The 19,980-nt window shown below is 46.0% G+C and overlaps 1 protein-coding gene and 1 long non-coding RNA gene across 9 annotated transcripts in view; one reads left to right on the top strand and one right to left on the bottom strand.

Annotated features, from left to right (window-relative positions):
* Positions 1 to 19,980, top strand: part of Dgki (diacylglycerol kinase iota) — a 445,999-nt gene that overhangs the window by 169,062 nt on the left and 256,957 nt on the right. The gene's annotated exons all lie outside the window — the stretch shown is intronic.
* Positions 1,933 to 11,825, bottom strand: LOC121132966. Its single transcript, XR_005869680.1, has 2 exons — positions 11,419 to 11,825; positions 1,933 to 2,803 (listed from the first exon to the last, which is right to left on the bottom strand). It is a non-coding gene; the product is annotated as an uncharacterized LOC121132966 (long non-coding RNA).

Consider the following 19,980-nt stretch of genomic DNA (forward strand, 5'->3'; position numbering starts at 1 on the left):
GCTTGCCTAGCATACACAAAGCTCACATTCAGTCCTCAGCACTGCCACCCTTAAATCCGGGCAGAGTAGTGCAAGCATGGAATCCCAGCACTTTGTAGGTGGGGGGAGAATCAGAAAGTCAAGATTGTCCTTGATGGTGTAATTATTTTGAGGCCATCCTGGGCTATATGTGACCCTGGCTCAATAATAAAAGAAACCCAGGATGTACTAGAAGGGCAGCGCCTCCTGGTGCTGTGTAGATTGATGCTTCTGGCTGCTGTCAGGGAGTTTGGCAAGTAAAGCAGTAATTGCGGATGACTGAGGACTGTCAGGGGAGAGTTTGCTACACAGTCTCAATACTGAATCACTGGGTCTAAAATATTTCCTGGTGGGTCTCTGGTGGCAACATTCAGTTCTACAGAATCTGTGCCAACATTTAATGGGATGAGAGTTATTCCCAAGTAATCAGGTCTCCCAAATCCGTAACCTACCTTCCTGTCTTCCTTCCTTCACAGTTTAAGGAAGAAAAAGTGATGTAAATAGAATCTCTCTGTTTTCCAGTGTTATTGTCAGGAGAAGGACCTGAAGTAAGATTCCACTCCTGTTTGGTAATATTTACTTAATAATTGTAATTACATTAATTAAGTTAGGGGAGGATATGCAACACAGCATGCTGCCGTGAGGCCAGAGAGAAACTTGTGGGAGTCAGTCTTACCTTTCACCATGTGGTTTTGGATCAACCTCAAGTTGTGAGCCTTTGTGTCAAGCCAGCCATCTTGCCACGCCAGGTGAACTTTATTTTGGTTTACTGTTCTCCATTATTCTCTTGTGTGTGCATTGAGGACCCAGCATCAGGGAACTTCAGGAATGTGATCTAGGTAACTGTTACTGTGTGACAATTTCACTGTTCAGTGGAACTGTAATAGAAAGGGTTCTATCATTGTAGGGATGCTATGCAAAGATGTCCAGCCATGTGTCTATCCCCAGAAGATCTTAGCTCTCTTCTAAAAATTCCATTGAGAACCCATTAGTGCACACCTAATTTTTTACTTGAAGGAGACTTGTGTACATCCATCTGTAGACTTAAACTCCAGTCTTGAACGTGTGAGGCTGGGCAAGCACCAAGAGGTAGTGTGGGTAGTGAGGAAAACTCCAGATGGGCTACGTTAGGTTCACAAACTGACTGATTGAACTTTGACCGATATTTCACTCTTTTCTTGTTTCCACATTTGTTTTGGTACTTCTGGAGGACTATTATAGAGTTTGCCTTAGGGATTCTCAATTGTGAATGAGTGCTGTAATTAAACAAGAAATCTGCCCCCATGGGCTCATATACTTGGATACTTAATCTCCAGTTGATGGCATTGTTCTGGGAAGGTTTAGGTAGGGCAGCCTTGCTGGAGGAAGTGCATCACTTGGGGCTGGCTTTGAGAGTTTATAGCCTCACTCTTCCTCTAGTTTCCTTTCATCTTCCTGCTCCTGCTGCCGTGCTTTCCTTGCCATTATGGATCTCTAGTGATCTGGAAGCATAAGCCAAAATAAACTCTATTTTAACTTACCCTTGGCTGTGATATCTTATTACAGCAGGAAAAAATGTCATTAATACAGAGATGGGCTTGTTGCTGTCAAAAACCTGACCATGTTTGTTGTTGTTTTGAGGATTGTGGAAAACTTTGGACTAGAAAATTGTAAGCAGAACTTAGCAGTCCTTTCTAACAGAAGCCCAGAATACTGTAGTCTGGAGAATAATGTGGATCGTGGAGGCCTGAATTGGAGGTTCCAGAGGGAAGCAAGGATTTTATGAGCAGCTGGCCTGAAGGCCATTCACAGGATACCTCAACTAAGAATCTATTTGCCTTCTGCCAGTGCCCTAAGACCTTGCTTGAGGTTAAATGAAAAGTAATGAACCAGTTTCTTTGGTGGATGAATTTGGGGACAGTATCAGATTCAGTCTTTAGCAGGGTTGTTTTTTATTAGTCTAATGCAGGTTTACAATGGAAAAATAGCAAGTGGGGCAGAAAGAAATATAAAATGTGCAGATCTTAGAGGAAAAGGGAAAAGATCTTAAGAGGCAAATGTTCCAACCAGGTCATGTGCTGAAGAAAAGGTTGTGATTGTTGATGAGATTAATGCCATTAAAGAAAACCCCCTACGCTGCATTAATAATAAGAAGGGTGCTCCCAGGGTAAAGCCTTCCAACTTGGGAAAGGCCTAAGGAGTTTCCCAGTTCTAGAAAACTTTACAGAGCTCCTATAAATGCAGTCCATGGGAACAAGAGTTCTTCTCAAGTTGGCAGCCAAACGTGGCAGTGCCCTCCATGTAGCTCTTTCTTTTGAGACATGAATGATGCCAGAGTGAGGGGGTCGTGGGTTCTTTCTCTGTGGGTTCAGAGAGCCACTGAAGCCAGGCAATATGTGGCGGGGCTGGAATCAGTGCGAAGAGCCGTGGAGGCCATTGCAGGAAGCCGTGAAGGTAAAGCCTGGACTGCAGTGGAAATCCCAAGGTGTTGGAAATGCCAGGTCTGTGAACATATGACAAGAAGAACTACACACAAGGGGTGTAGTCAGCTTCAGAGACAGGTGTATGTCGCAGGCAGCGAAGCAGAAGGGGCAGGGCTATTTAAATGTTTTGGCAATAGAGCCCCTGATACTAGACATGGAGTTACGGGATTTGATGTTTGCCCTGCTGGGTTTCCGTCTTCCTCTGGTTCTCATTATGTTCCCATTCCTTCCTTTTGGACTGGATTGCATTTTCATGTTAGATATATGTAATTTTTCACAGGTGTCTCAGTTAGGGTTCTGTTGCTGTGATGAAACACCGTAACCTAAAAACAAGTAGGGGAGGACAGGGTTTAATCGAGTTCACACTTCCTTATTGCTGTTCATCATCAAAAGAAGTCAGCACAGGGACTCACACGGGAGGAACCTGGAGTCAGGAGCTGATGCAGAGGTCATGGAGGGTGTAGCTTACTGGCTTGCTTCCCATGGCTTGCTCAGTCTTCTTTCATATAGAACCAGGACCACCAGCCCAGGGGTGGCACCACCCACAATGGGCTAAGCCCTCCCCCATCAGCCACTAATAAAGAAAATGTCCTATAGGCTAGGTCATAGCAGGATCTTTTTTGTTGTTGTTGTTGTTTTGTTTGTTTGTTTGTTTTGTTTTTCGAGACATGGTTTTTCTGTATTGCTTTGGAGTCTGGCCTGGAACTCGCTCTGTAGACTAGGCTGGCCTTGAACTCACAGAGATCCGACTGCCTCTGCCTCCCGAGTGCTGGGATTAAAGGCGTGCGCCACCAACATCTGGCTACAGCAGGGTCTTTTGGAGGCATTTTCTCACTTGAGGGTTCCCTCCTTTCAGATAACTAGATTGTGTCAAGTTGACACGAGTCTAGCCAGCAGAACAGGGGACTTAAAATTAAGAGACTGCCTTTAGTTTCTGAAGAGACTTTGGACTTTTAAATAGCATTGAGACTGGTAAAGGCCACGGGAACTTTTAAGCTGGACTCAACACATGTTACCTTATGATGTGTCCAGGAGCCTGTGAAGCACAGAAGTGAGATGCTTGCAGTTTGAATGAGAAATGCTCTGCATAAGGCCATGTGTTTGAGCATTGAATCGCCAGTTGGTGGCGCTGTTTAGGGAGGTCATGAAACTTTTAAGACGTGGAGCCTTGCAGGAGGAAGTATGTCACCCAGGCTCTGCCTGCTTACAGCCTCTCCTCATGTCTGGGCCACTTTCTTCGCTCCCTGTGTGTGGTGCGATTGCTTGGTTCTCTGCCCTGGTCACCGGCTGCCATCCTCCACTGCCGCTATGGAGGCTTCCTCTGGGACTGTAAACCCAAAGAAACCCTTTCCTCTTAAGTTTTCTCTGGTCATGACAGTTTATCACAGCAGCAGAAAGTAACTGACACAATGAACTACATAGTCACTTTTGACATTTTAATTTCTACTTTTGTTCTCCTCCAGTCATGACTCCCAGGTCAGATCTGCCTCATAAGAATCGTCAGTGCACGGAATAAAGTAGCAAGATAATCTCTGCAGGCTGTGCACGGTCAGGGTAGAGTGCCACTCATGAACTTCATTAGAGGTCAGGACCAGTCAGGTAGACTTCCTTTGACACCTGGCAGACGGTTATACATTCAGCTGTGTACTCCTGCAAGGTACTGATGTCCTAGTGTCCAGAATCCTTAGTAATACCTTATTTTAGGATCCTGTGGTGGTAGATGGCAATCCTTAGAATAAGGTCGTGCCAGGGGAGGGTACGCACTAATCCTAGGTGAAGAGTGTCTTTATGAGGAGAACACACACACACACACACAGGGGACCATTTGACAATGGAGGCTGATGCTGGACTGACGCAGGCGTGAGCCAAGGGTGAGGGGCCATAAGCTACTGTCAGACGCTCAGAGAGAAGCACAGAAGCTCTCTCTCTTCAGAAGGGCCGTTACCCGGGATGACACCTTAATGTCTGTACTCTTACTTCCATGACTTTGAGAGCAAACATTCATGGATTTTAGACACCCAGCTTGTGGCACTAAGGGCACTGCTCAGAAATGAACACTACAGCTATCCTGTGAGTTGTGTTAGCTTGTCTAGCTAGACAGACACCTCCTCTAGCACACAGGTTCACAGGTGCTCACCAAGAAAGACAGTTTGCAATCTTGAAGATCTAGGTGGAGGAGACAGGATTTCGGAGAAAGCAGAGATAGGCAGGTCGGTGTGGGTCCCAGGGAGAGTAGCTAGGTGGTTAGGTGACAGCGCACGTAGGTTGAGTGAGAAGGAAAGGGAGCTGTCAGACTTCAGAATGCTCTTACCAGATATGTCATCTCTATTTTTAGGCGTGCTTACACCACCTTGCTTTTGTGGGGTGGCTAATGGGTGCTGTTTTTCTCCCTTTGTTATTTCCTTACATGTAAGGTTTGGCGGCAGGGGATAAGCCGTGTGACGCCTAACCTTCATTCTCGGCTATTTTTGTTGTTCATTATGGTTTGACAAATGGAGTCTTATTGGGAAAGGGAATGGATTGCACTTGGGAGGCTGTGTGACATGGGATTGGTTGAGAGATTGCAACCCATAGATCTGTGTGCCAGAAGAGCATGAAAACCCAAGACCTGCTTGGCTTCTCTGAGCCTTGGCTTCCTCTCTAAACGGTGATGACTGCCCCGAGCATCAGGATAGATGAGGAATAATACCTGAGGTTCAAATGTATACACACACACACACACACACACACACACACACACACACACACACACAGGCCAATGACCATGATCCCAGTCCTGGCTGTTTCATCTCAAGAAGAGAGGTCCTGCCATATTGCTGTGCATGTACGTTACCAGTAAAAAGAATGATAAAATCATAGCCTGGCAAGCATTGCTGGGGACTCTCCTGCAGCTATGTGCACAGGTCTGCTGGGTGTTCGCTCCTGAACTCCCACACTACACTAGGAGCAAACCAAGCCTCACCTGCGTGTGATCTGTTCTGGGACCTACACACTAAGGTCGGGTTGTCCAGCATGGCAGATTGATGCTCTGCACCCAGATGGCAGGCAGCTCGGCTGCAGTGGGTGCAAGCTGTCAGAAGGAGTCATGTGTTTGTGTGGCAGGAGTGTCCAGGAGGCAAAGCCAGCTTTTAGGGTTGTTTGGGTGCCAGTCTGAAGCCAGCTCATCCAGGGACTGCCGAGCCTGCTGCCTGCCAGAGGCCGCTCTTCTATCAGGATACTGAGGGTCTAATGAATCAGGATGACTCAGGGAAAGCAGAGCCAGCAGCAACAATGGTTTACAGAAAGACCTTCATAGACAGACTCCGCGGCTGATTACCTTTGGCAGTGGATATGTGAGGGAAAAGGAAGTGGAGTCTCCCGTGAGTGGAAGTGACATTGTCCTTTGTGTGTCTGGTGGATGATGGCTGGGCATTTCAATGAGATCATCTGTTTGCATGTTTAGAATAGCACAGGGGTGGTCCTTTCACAGTCGCTGTTAACCATTGTTACTGCCACAGCTATCATGGTGGGTGTTATAGTTGTTACTTGTACAGAATCCTCCCTACATGGACTGCTAATCAGCCTACTTCATGCAGGAGAGGCTATTACAGGATAACAGCATGTGAAGTCTGGGGAACATTAAGATTTTGTCACTTAAGTGACCTGGATCAGTAGTCCCATTGTTGGTTTGTGCAGTATATTTCACTTCCAAATCATATTCTGCCGAGCACTAAAGTCACATGCAAAAAAACCAGGAGATGTTATTTGCATGAACGATCCTGTTTATAAAACACTAGACACCTTTAACAGATACATCAGTTTTAGGAAGGTCAAAGCTGCTACTTCTCTGAGCTGAAGGAAGATTGTGGGACCCTTTGATGGCCCCTGTGATCACATGTCAGTGTCTCATGAGATCTCAGTGCTCCATGAAAAGTCACTTGAGCGATGACCCCATAGTGCTTTGCAGTTTTCCTAGGACTCATGCTTGTCTCTGATCGTTAGTAATAACCCTTCAGGATGTTCCCAGCAGGAAGTTATCCATGTACCGAAAGGCAAAAGTGAAAACTGTGTCCTCATCACACTCACAGCTTCTTGTGTTTTTGTGTGGCTATTTTACCTTTATATTAAACTTTTCTTTTGAACCACAGGTGTGTTTGTGTTTGTGCATGCGTGCATGAGTGTGTGTGGTTTGAGCCTCTGATAAACTGCCATCTCTTCTGCCTTAACAGTTTTAGATTGAGGCTGCATTTGTGTTTGTATGTGAGTGTGGGATTACATGAATCAGTTCTGCTATTGTTTGATATTATACAATCCTGTTCCTTAAGGATAAAGATAACTTGCATCCAACTCAGTGCTGTGCCTGCATGTTACTCAGACAATGGCCAGGTGTGCAGTCTTACTCTTACCTTTTCCAGAGTTTCCTCATGCCAATGGCCAAGAACAGTAGACTGTAAACAATATTCCTACTCTCTGCATGTTGACTGGTTGTGGGTCTCTGTATTATCTTTGATGAAGGTTGAGAGATGTGCAAGTCTGTGTGTGAAGACAAAACCTTAGGGGGCAGTTTGTTACTATGTCATTTCACATAATAATAATAATACTAGGGCCTATGACCTAGCCTGGTACCATTTCCCCTCAGTTAATAGTACAAGGCATGCATTCCACTTAGATGGGGCCGACTGACACAGAAATCCACAGCTAGTCAATGTACAGTGAATAAGAGACTATGGAGGGCTCAGCTCTAAATGGGACATCTGTATCATACACCTTCCTGCCAAAGCTCAGAGATCATTGTAGAGAAAGGGGTAGAAAAACTGTAAGGACAGAGGAAGTAGACATCTATAGTAAAGCAGCATTCGTTGGGGACAGCAGCTCAGTTGCACATGAATTCACAGTGGCTGTGACTGCGTGCATAACACTTGCACAAGATCAAGCCAGCCAAACTCCTAGCATGGATGGCGGAGGGGCTCATGAAATCCCACTCCTGTTTATCAGCCGTGGGCAAATGATGGCTGCTGGGGTGATGGCGGGGGAGATGGAGTCCATTTTCTTCATGGAAATGGCCCTGTAGAGGCTGCCCAGGCTCCAGTAGATGGCCCTATACCATGCACTTACAGTTAGTGCTAAGTGGACTCACTGGGTGTTTAAAAAACAAAGAGAGATCACATGAAATTGGGAGGGAAAAGTGGTGTGAGAGATTGAGGAGGAATTTAAGGGGAGGAAGTGAGGGGTGGATTTGATCCAAACACATTACACGCATGTCTGAATATTAAATAAAACAATTAAAAAACATATTCCTGTTGCTCCAAGATACTGAGTTTTGGCATATCATTTGGTTCTGCTGTTACTGAAAATTATTACCTGCTTCCAAAGTTGTTGTTTCTGTGTGTGGGGGGGGGGAATTTGTGTGTGTGCTTGTGTGTGCATGGATGCAATAACATGTATGGAGGCCATGGGTCAACACTGGGTGTCTTCCTCTAGAGTTCTCTTAGCTCCCACCATATTTTTTGAGACAAAGTCTACTGAGCCTAAAGCCTGCTGATTTGTCTATACTGGCTGACCAGTGAGATCCCAGGGTCAGCTTTTCTCCCTAGGAGTGCTGAGGAGAGACATGCACCACCATGACTTTTATATGGGGGCTGGGGAACCGATATTGGACCCTTAGGCTGTCTCCCCAGTCCTTTTTTTGTAACAGCAGCATTTTGCTGTTGTCACTCCTGCCTCTTAGATCAGGATGGAATTTATTTTAAAATATCAGGAAATGAAAAAGCACGCCCTGATATCTTCATTTAAGAGGCAGAGGGTACTGTTGAGGTTGGGTGAATTTTGGAATGGAAGACCTGTTTTTGAAGCCAGGCGTTGAGTAATGTATTACCTGGTAACTGTTTTCAACTTCTCTAAGCCTGAGTTTCACATCTGGACAGTACGGATCACATACAACTGGCTTCTTATTTTCCCCTTAAGGATTACACAAGGTAGTGTCTACATAACAGCCTATGTTAAAAACATGAATACTCTATTAGAGGAATCACTGTAATCATTCCTCCTTGAATGGTATGGTTCAAAGACTTTGAGCCCCCAAATATACCGAGAGTAGCTTTGAGACACTGAACCTATAGTATAATAGGCTTGGAATGACTTAGAGTCACCAACTGTGTTTGTGTCACTGAGGGACATTGAGGACAAGTTCCTGCGTGTTGAAACAACCAGCCCTGCCAATCATGCTGTCCTGGACTCGGCTCCTTCTCTACTTTCCCTCATATTTAGACAAATATTTGCCCTGTCATTCACTTGTGTGTCTCCACTGCTAGGGTATAACCTCCACTTTGCCTGGGGATTTTGTTTTTGTGTTCTTGTGTGGGAACACCAGACCTTGAGCAGAGACCCACTTCCCCTTCTGCCTGGGAGTAGGCAGCTGTAAGACAATGTTTAGTAAAAACATGTTTACTAAAAACGATACAATAAGTTCCTGGCCACTTCCCCTTCTGCCTGGGAGTAGGCAGCTGTAAGACAATGTTTAGTAAAAACATGTTTACTAAAAATGATACAATAAGTTCCTGGGAAAGGCCTTCCCACAGAAACCGCCCTGACCTCGACCTTGTCCAGAGACTAACCGCACCTTCAAAAACCTACACACATCCACCTCTGGGTCAGAGCAGAACCAGCCAGGGGAGAGGAGAGAGCAGAGGCTTCTCTGGTGGGAGCCTTTCTTAGGAAGTTTTTCTTGAACCTTTTTGGAGCCTGTTTAAAGTTCTCTTTATATCATTGAACGAGTCTCTGTGTTATCAATACCCGACACCCTCCGCACGTTCTCGGACACAGGCCGCGCAGCAGTCGTGACATTCTTGTATCTCCAACGTGGAGAACAAGTGCCTTTACCGCATAGGTGTCCAGTGAGTTTTCAGTTCAGAAAGACTGAACGAGTCCAGTGATGTGATTGTTGAAAGACACGCACACACAGACACTTGTCACCAGGTCAACTCTGACATTTAAATGTCATCACACGTACATGCTGGGATGTCTGAATTCCCGCCTTATCTGTACGTCTCTTGAGATAGAGATTCTGCACTCACCACTGCCCTGCTTGGCCAGGTCTCTGCCTACTGAAAACCATTTTACTTAATTTTCATGGGTATTGGAAATTGCTTTCCATCACTGTCTTACAGATGGCCACAGTGTGGCTGCCATTAGTTCATCCCTAAACAGCAGAGGAAATAAACCAATTTTACCAGATCATGTATATTTATTCTGATCTGTCTTGATTCACCAATTGACCACTGGCAAAGAAAATAAGACATGAAATCTAACACAGAGGCAGACAATGAACTTGGGTTTCCATTCTTGCCTAGTCCTACTTGGACCAGTTGCCTAATTCCACTGGGTCTCAGTTCCCTTATCTCTAAAGTGACTGGAAGGGGGCTGTATTTATAGTGCATATATCACATATTTCGTACTGCCAGGTTCTATGGAAGTGATATGGGCAGGCATGTGTGACATGAAGACAGCTTTGCTAGTTGGTGACAACAGTGTGAGGTGGCCCATGGCTATGATGTTGATCTTCTTGGGCTAGATCAGGTGGAGGACCCTGCCACTATTACATCACAAATAGCTTGAAACGTGGACAATGGCAGTTCAGGGGTAGCTTCTTTGCCACAATTTGACATAGTTTCTTAAGTAGACATGATAATGTATATTAAAACAAATACCTCTAAGTAGTGGTTAGAATTATTTTCCTGTGAACTGTAGAAAATAATTCTATTTCTACAAGTAATGGTGATAATAGGACCGTGAAGCAAGGAAAATGGAATAAATGGTGCTTCCTAGCTGCAAGGATTGCAGGTTAAGTTCTGCATTTTCTAGTTAGTGTTAAGCCTCAAATCTCTACTACCCTGGAAAAGGAGTGAACCATTGAGATGACCTCAGGACACCATTTCACATTAACTTCTATGACTTATGACTTTTATGATATATATATATGCAGCCACCATCAATTATATCTTAATGTGCATGTGTGTGTTTGTGTGTGTGTGTGTGTTGGGGATTCTACCAGTCCAATTTATTGGTGTCTGCATACATGTTTATGTACACAATTCATTCAAGTCTCTATAAGCTATGTAGCAGCTTTGTTCTATAATAAAAATAACTTACTCTTTGAGGATTTGAGTTCACTGGGCTGAAATGTCCTTCCCTGTGCCATGACTGTGTGAGAGAGAGAGGAGCTAAGAAAGGCAGCATTCTAGAACCAGCCAGTGGAGGGGAGCATAAAGCAGCGGTGTCTCTTTCAGCCATCTCCATCTCTGTTGGCACCGCTTTATTGAGCAGTGGCAACTCACGCTCAGTTATGGGACATCCTCCTGCTTCTCACATGGGACACTTGCAAGTCTATATTTGTTTCATGTCTCAATAACTAGATCTACATTTTAGGTAGGGGTTTACAAAAATGATGGTGGTATGCAGTAGTCACATTACTGAGCTCCACCACAAAGACTTCTGGGACTCATGTGGTAGCTTTCTATTAAAGCCCACCAGGGTAACCCTACACTACAGTCTTGTCCTGTTTAATGATGGGGATCATTAGGCAAGTTCATTCTTGCATAAACATCAAAGAATGTGCTTATCCAAAGTGCAATACAGCCTACTGTATGTGTATGGCACATCAGATGATATATAGATGAGGTCTGTCACTGGCCGAAATATTGTACAGTGTGTGAATGTATTCATCGCTCTTCCACCACTAATACAAATCTCTCCTAAATCATTCTTCAGGGAGTGAGAATTATAATACAAGAGTCAGCTGTTGAGATACACATCAGTTTCCCCATCATGAAGAACTCTTTACTGTTCTGATGGTAGCTTTTTCCTGACACAGAGCCCTGAAGACAGGATGGGCAACCACACTTTCTAAACAGCTGCCTGCTCCAGCTTTAAATCAACACGGTTCTAGAAACCTGGTCCTTACCAAATTGCTTCCGGGATGAGTCCGGGTTGCTGCTTCCCAGGAGGAATAAAAGCACCGCCTCCCTTGGCTTCCCTTCTAAGATTTGTCTTTTCAGATGAAAACTGGAACATAGTGCCTGTCGTGACAACGATGCACTTTTCATAGGTCCAAACAGTGCCCAGGATGTGTTTCCCTTCTTTCTCTCTGTGTGTCTCTTAGGAGGCTGAGCAGTTTGCCCTTCTGTGTGTCGGCTCACCTGGCTTAGCTCAAGGTTCCTGAGCACAGCCGAGGCTTCTCAGTAGAAGTGCCTCTGGGAACACAAACACTTCACCAGCCGAGTGCTTCAGCTGATGTTCCTTGGAACAAAACACGGTGCAGGAAGTGCATACAAAATGAATTTTATTCCAGTACTCCAAGGCAATTCAGCCGCAGCCCAGGAGGAAGCCGTTAAATGTGCAGTCAACCAGGTGTCCTTCATAGCAAAGTTGACCAAGGCCTAGGATGAGGCCGTCCTGGACTGCTGACGGCTCTATTGTAAAACAGGGTGGATGCGTGGGAGGTCAGTGTCAACTTGGGTGGGGACTTGTGTGGGACTGGACAAAGTTCTTGCTCTCTGTCACTGTATGGGTTTGATCCAGCATTTCCCACTAAAGCTCCTGGTAAAGGCTTGGACCCCAGCCCTAGGCTCAACTGGGCGGTGGTATAACCTTTGAGAGATGGTTCTAAAGGAAGGAGGAGGAGTCTCTAGGGACTTAGCTTTGGAAACTCCTGGCTCCTCTGTGTCTTCTCTTTCTGTTCCCCAGAAGCCATCATCACGGTGCACACCAGCTACGATACAGCATGGTCCAAAGCAGCAGGGCCAAAGGCCTGCGGACTGAGCAGTCTGAAATGCCGAGTCATAGCGAACCTTGCTCTTTGTGAAGTTACTATCTCAGTATCTGTCATAGTGACAGAAAGTTGACTAATACACTCATGCTTACCCCCTCTGCCTTGCTTTTCTCTTCCATTCTTAACACTGTAGACCAGGGCCTAACCGTTTCTCCAGCTCATCACCACAGTCCCCGTGACTTTTCTCGTTAAGAATTAAGGAGAGTATTTAAACTATGATCTGAATGACCCCAGACAGTCTGGTTGCCATTGGTGCTTGGACTCATGGCCTCTGAGTGTACTCTGCAACCCAACGCTGGCACCCTGGCCCCTTCTCAAATATCGCTATGTCCTCATGCCTCTGAGCTTCTCTCCCCTCTTACAAGTCTCCCACCTGAGTTGGTTTTCTCTCCTCAATACACACCCAGCCACCAAACCTCTCTTCACACCCAGCCACCAGACCTCTCTTCACACCCAGCCACCAGACCTTGTATCTGATAACACACTGGAACGGGCACCCATGAGCCCAGCAGCTGTATACACCAAAAGCAGGCCCCTTCTCCTGTCACAACAGTGCCTTGCGAGCAACAAGGCTTGAGATCTTCCCTTACTGGAGTGGCTTCCCAGATGTCTCCATCTTTGAAGGGTGAAATCCAGGTTCCCGCTCCCCCCCCCCATCTCCTTTAGGTCCTTGTCAGAGGACCAGCCTCTGAGCCCCTCCCCTCCCCCGTATGACAGTGTGTATTGCCGGGACCATCCCTTTAACCATGAGTCACAGCGGGGCTCTGCCCTGTTAGACGGTGTCATTTCCCAAGTTCGTCTTGTCTTCTTTATTGCGCTGCCAGCCTTTCCCGGAGGACGGGGCTTTCTTTCCCCTTATAGCCTGCATGGCCCTATCCACTGCTGTTCACACACAATGTTGGCTATGGTGCTCTGTTCGGAAAAGCATGTGGCAGGTTGATAATAACTACACAGGGCAATGGCGTCACCACAGGGTGCTTCAGACCATCATGGCTACCAATCACTGGCACAGAGGGATCGGTACATTGTTATATGCTGGGACATGGGCCTGAGGAATTTGGTGCACCCATTTAATTCCCCTCCTGCTATCCAGTTGTCCCTGATGCCCCTTCTTTCAGACATTCGGAGGCATTGGAGGGTGTCGTTTAACATCTATGGTAGATAGAATTAGGTATTATGTCTCTGAGGGACCAGGGGCACAGCCCTCACATTCCCTCACTAGAGGACACTTCCTAAGAGGGTGGGCATCCACAGTGACGACAGATGAATACCTCTTCTCTGGCCCAGCCAGCATGACCCAGGACCAGTGCTGCAAACCACTAACTTAGGGCCAGTCTCTTGCGAACTTCTAGGGCAATCTGAGTCGCCATGTGAGTCAGACTCCTGAGGACATGTGGCCCTTTGTCTAAGGCCGCGAGACTTAGTGATGACCTGAGCCCCTCTGGCAGGGGGGCCCTGAAAGCCCAGCTGCCCAACCTCCTGGCTTGTCTGAAATGTCTCGTGTTGTGTGAGTGAAAAGGAGGAGGGAGATACCATGAGCGATGGTGGAAGCCCACATAGTCAGGGCTTTCAGACAGTGTCAGTCTTCATTTTTCCCCAATGCCGGTTTGCAGATCGCAGCCCAGGTTCCCCAGAGAAACAGGACTTTCCAAGTATGCCTGTCATTTCTTCTCATTAGGCTTTAAAGTAGAGCAAAGAACTCCTGTCATCCAGAGTTGCAGATTTCCCCTAAAGGGTACCATTTTTTTTGACATCCTCAAGCCTCTATTAGGCCTCCAAGAGGACCAGGCCAGCCCCGTGGGGGTGCGAGTCCTCTCTACCATTCCACCAGTGCTGCCGCTGCTAGGCTTCACGGTATTTAGGGTGGGGCATGGGAACCACTTACACCCTTTGGTTGGCTTGCTGTTTCCTCTTAGTCTGATTCCCTACCCTGCCTCAGTTTCTAATCCAGGAGCTCCAAAGGACCGAGGAACTGATGGGGACCAGCTTCAGGGGTCTTGACAGGAGGCTGTAGTTCTCTGAGGAGCTGTCCCTACACCGAGTGGCATCAGGGCTCACTGTGTGGGGTGGATAGAGTCAAGCCAGCACTTGGCATGAGGTTTCCTTTCTAGTAATTCTATCATGCCTCTCCCCACACCCTGAAGCACAGTGTGCTGTGGTGTTGTTACTTATGTAAGTTCTGATCACGTTTTTGTCAGACCAGAGTGAGATGCAACGGGATATAAACCGCATAAGTGTTGTCGTACTTACGTTGCCATGTTTAAAGCGGCCATGACACCTGCCACCACACAATTGCAGGAAACCCTTATTAAGAGCATGGAGGTTACTCCATTTGATGCTCAGAGCAGCAAGTCCACGGAACCTTTAAATACACTGATGAGAACAAAGCAATGCATTCTTTATAACTTTAATTTAAAAAGCTGTGCTCATTGTCTCAGGCAATCTTAGTTTTTAAGTCATGGTTTTGGGCTAGGTTCTATAACAAATGGACCCCAATGTAAAAAATAACAACCATTTACATGCTTTGTTAATTATTTGTACTTAATTCAATTCCATGTTTCTCATAGTGAAAGAAATATTGGCTTCAATAAGATTTTTGCTAGGGGAATGTGGATGTGTCTGGATACCTCTATGGTATGTACTGATGCTGTATCTCCCATTGTGTTGATAATTTTGTGTTGGTGTGACGAAAGTGCCTGACCAGAAATGAGGGAGGAAAGATCTACATTTCAAAAAATATATTCAGTCTGTCAGTGTGGTGTCTCAGTCTGCAGTGGCAGGAGTCTGTGTAGCTGGCTGTTTACATGGTGGCAGACCAGGAACCGGAGAGAATGGACTTGAGCCAGAGATGGACTCAAACGCCCGACCTCAGTGATTGAATTCCACCAGCCAGGTCCTACCTCAGAAATGTTCCACATCCTCAAGTGCCACAAACTGGAGGCCAATTATTCAACACACGAACCCATGGCGTGCAGTTCAGATCCAAACTGTGTTCCTGTGCTCGGTGTGAGTCTTCAGACCAAGAGGTTCAGCATAACTGAGAGAGGATTCTGTTTTGAACAGTGTCTTCCGAGATGCTTGCTATGCAGCTGTATCAAATGAACTTGAACCATCCAAACACCAACATTCTGACATGGAACTACTGCGGCCTGGATATGAAAAGTTGTGTGCTGGGTACTCACTGTTCAGGCAGAGCTGCTTGTGAGAAGCAAACAGACTGAGAGAGTGCTTGCCCAATGGGCTGTGACTAGGTAGGGATCCGTTAGAGGAAGTAGGTCTTAGGGGCGGTGCCTTTAAAGGGCGGATCCTTTCTCCTTCTCTTTCTGCTTCCTGGCTGCTGTGAGGTGAGCAGCTGGGCCCCACCTAACCTCTCTGCCATGATGCACTGCCTCCACAAAAGCTCGCCGAAATGGGACCATGGAATGAAAGCTCTAAAGCCGTGGACCAAAGTAACATTTTCCTCCTTTCAACTGTTTCTCTCAGATATTTGTCTGGAGAAATCTAACACATAAACCAAGAGGTTTCCAGTTAACATGTTGGGCTCACCAAAAACAGCTTCTCCCAATGGAGGGAGTAAAACCATGTTCTTTACCATGGTGGAGAAAGACCTTGGGCTGTCTTTGAGAACTTTGTATATGATTATTGTATCAGGCAGGGATGACAGAACATATATATGTAGGGAGAGAGTGTGTACACTACATAGTCTTGTCTTCTCTCTCATATATGTATTATGGAAGGAGACATATTAGATTGGCTTACACGATGGGGTGGGTAGTCTGACACTGGTTGCCTGGATGCTGGACCTAATGGTTGCACAGTCCACAATGCTGAGACCTAGAAGCTCCCGGGAGAGTCACTGGTGCTGTCTACATAGGAAGGTCAAAGAAGCTGGCATCTGAAGTCAAAAGAGGATGGAGACAGCAGCTCAGGGCATAAGCATTCAGGAAGGAAAAGGTCCAGGCAGGCGATTGGGCAGGCAGGCGGGCGGGAGGGCAACTCCGCTTTTACCTCATACAGCCCAAGCAGGGTGCTGCCCATTGGTGATGCCCCATCGATTAATCCTTTCTGTAAACACCCTCACAGACACACCCAATGGTGCATCTCCCAGACTTATTCTAAATCCCACCAAGATGATAATGAAGAGAAACGACCAGGGCTGGAGACTTTAACTACTGACTCTACAGGCTAAAAGCTGTTTAGGAGCTGCCCCTTAGGAAGCTGACTGCTCTGGGAACAGTGGTTTGCAAGGCGCTCTGGTCAGAGGGTCTTTGTCCTGTGATGCATTGTGCAGTGTTCACAATGGGAGTTCAGATTGTGACTTGGGTATTCTGAGTCAAAAGAGGCCAGAAGCATGTAATGTATTTTAAGAAGGTCATTGAAAATTCTGTATTATTTGAGTAAAGTTAGCTTTAGGACTTACCACCCTTTATTTTATGTGTTGTCATCCATAGACTTCCACGCTTCATTTAAAATTGAGATGAATGATGTTAGTGTTTTCATATAACACAGGAAGCTGAGAGAGGATATATATGTATATATATATATATGTATTGTGGTTCTTATATTCTTGTAAACTTTGAGGCTTTGAGGTTCCCTTTGACTTTGTGGTCCATTGGCCACCAGTCTGCGAGGACAAAGTGGGCAGAACCAGTAACAGAGGGCTTTGTGTGGCCTATGAACACAGCAGAAATAGCCTTCCAAGAGACAGCTCCACTTTATTCAAGAGTGAGGGGAGATGTAAAGAATGGGAACAGTGACTGGGGTATCACCTCATGTGTAGTGAGTAGCACGTTCCTGTCATGAAGCTCCTCATACAAGTCTTAATTATCATACGTGGAAGCACAGTCCTATCCTAAAGCTCCCATCTTAGCACCTTGTCTGATTATCATATGGGCAGCATGGGGAAAACTTCTGTAGGGAACTGTGTCACGGGTCACACTGCAGATAAGTTAATCATCAGGGCCTAGAGACATTCGTCAAATAAGGTTGGATAGAGAGCAGGAAGCCCTCTGCAGAGAGGGAGTCCTCCATATTGCTTAGCTTGGAAAGAGCTGCCAGGCCATGGTAGACTGCAACCTCTGATCAACATGGCCTCCCAACATAAGCCAGGATCCTTTGTTCTAGAAATGATTTTGATGCAGCATTGTGACATGAAAAGCAAGGAAAGGAGGGGTGTGTATTCTGGTTTCAGTGAGTACACAGGACTTCCTGAGTCTAGCCAATGTTCTTCCTAACCCCCACACGGTGCTCGAGAAACAGGGCTTCTTCATATGAGTAGTGTACTAGTCCCATTAATAAAAAAAATTGGAAATGGAATTGGAAGAAAGCTGGAGGACATTTTTATTAGAATCTCTGCATAAAACAGTAGGGCAAGCAAACTCTAACCCTTGGACATTCTAACTCTAAACCTTGGCAACTGCCTGAAGGAGGGAGATGGAGAAAATAGGAAGAGAGAAAATCATGCCTTTCAGGTCTGAGAAAATCAGCTTGTTTTGCAATGGTGGTCAACAAGCAGCTGCATGGTGGAATAAGTGTAGAATTTTAGAAAAAGAAAACCCAGAGCGTTAGGGAAAGCATGTGTATGTGTAGGGGGAAACTTAGGACTCCGCCATTAGCCACATGGCGCTCTAAAGACGGCTGCGGTAATGAAAGGGCAGAACCGAGCCGCTAACCACACCCACTTTGGGCTTGACTAGAGACAGGGCTGCTGAACTACGCCACTAGTCACGCCCTCGTTACCACATCGGTATGTCTTTAGAGTGCCACGTGGCTAATGACAGAGTCCTAAGTTTCCCCCTACATGTTTGTCTCTGGACAGGATTGAAAAAGATGACTAGAAAAGACGAAGCTACAGTTTTGGAGCTCAGGAAATCGTGCAGACTTAGTAGAGCACCCTGTGATAAGCAGCTGTATCAGAGGCGAGGCTTCTGAGAAGTACATTCTCATTAAAGGGATAATTATTCCTCCCATCTCCGTAGCACGTGTTCAGATGAATCTGTTTTTCTGAGAGGTGGACTCATGGCCAGGTGATTGACAGGTCCAGTTGGGATAGCACTTTAAGAAAGGAGAAAAAAATATGTTGCATATAGAGATAAGAAGATATAGTCTGTCTTCCAAACAGATTGGAAAGTCCTGTTGCCACCAAGAACAGGAGAGAGAACTCAGGTTTTGTTCTTTTGACCTTGAGGAGGTAGCTTTCACTTAATAGGCCTCAATCAAGCTTAGAATCTCTTGCATTTTTCCATGGGGTCTCTTTAAAGCTAAACAGGGATGGTTGTGATGTTTCTGGGTTCCAAAGTGGATGACGAGGAAGGAGTCCAACCTCAGTGGCTTAGGCGCCTGCTAGTTCCTGTGAGACACAGCGGCTTCTTGGTGTTCTCTAGACTAAATAAGGAGGACAGGAGGGCACAGCAGCAGAAGGAGGTAGGAGTCATTGATAGGGAGGATGCTTTCCAGGCCCTATGATATCCCAAGTCCATACATGTTTGCCCATTTTGAGTAGTGTTGTGTGGCATGTGTGTGGTGTAATCTATTAAGGACTGGAGAGGGGATGGGATGGACAAGTGTCAACTCCTGTTTCCTTGGTTTCGTAGTAACTCTCATTAGCAACATGACTCCAGTTTCACAAACACTTCCTGCAGGTGATGCCCACGCAGAGATCTCACCAGGATATCCATAGACAAGAAGGAGGGGTGGCCATTTGTTTATGAGCATTCTAGCTATGAAAATTTGCAGTCAAATTTTATTATCGCTGCTGCTGTTTTTGTGAGGACTACCATTGGTACCATTGCAGCTACTGCTGCTTCATAGTCTTCTGCTCATGGCTGTGTGTAACCCTCCTCCTCTTCATCTTCTTCCTTCCTGTTCCTCCTCTGTTTCGGCTGTAGAACAAGACACTTGCAGCAACATCCTTGGGTATCTTGGTCTCCCTTGTCCTTTGTCATTTGAAAACTCAGTTAATTGTCAAAGATGATTACTGTTCTTCATCGTATTAGGAAGATCAAAGCCAAGAAGAGGCCACACGTTTAGAGTCCATTAGGAGGTTCAAACAAAGAAGGAGGTACCCCATTTAGAGTCTGCAACCACAGCTCCAAGTGTAGTAGCTGGTGACACAGTTGTCACTGCTGTCCACAGAGGCAGATGTCCGGTGTTGTTGAATGTTTGGACCATAGAGGAACTAGAAGGTGATCATTTCTTTCCTTCTGCTCCTCCAGCATCCCCAGGGCTGCCTGTAGTCCATCTCTCCAAGGCCCTTTCTCTGCAACAGCAGTGATATGTGTGTTTCTCTACTGGGCTCATTGTCCTTCCTCAGCAAGCTGCTCACCAGGCACAGGTTACCATCAATCTACATTGATACTTTCCAAATGTATGGGCACTCTCAGCCTTTCCCTCCTGGGTCCTTTGGAGCCTCTTGTTACCGTGAGTTTCTGTGCTCAAAGTGTGTTTGGTGTCTCGGGTAATATTTAGTTTTTTAGTACTAGGTTCAAAGAGATCTGTCCTAACATGAAGAGTAACAATTAATCCATCAAGTGACTTGTTAATTACTTGACTCCAGCTCGTCATCTTAGGGAAGGAAACACTGGTTTAAAGACGATCTGTTGGGGAAAGTAAATGTGTACAGTGTTTAGAATGTCTAAGATCCTTACATGCAGCGCACCGCATTTCCTGTCTTGTTGGTTACTACCGCCAAACAGA

This window comes from Mesocricetus auratus, unplaced genomic scaffold, assembly GCF_017639785.1.
Source record: "Mesocricetus auratus isolate SY011 unplaced genomic scaffold, BCM_Maur_2.0 Super-Scaffold_100019, whole genome shotgun sequence".
NCBI classification, from domain to species: domain Eukaryota; kingdom Metazoa; phylum Chordata; class Mammalia; order Rodentia; family Cricetidae; genus Mesocricetus; species Mesocricetus auratus.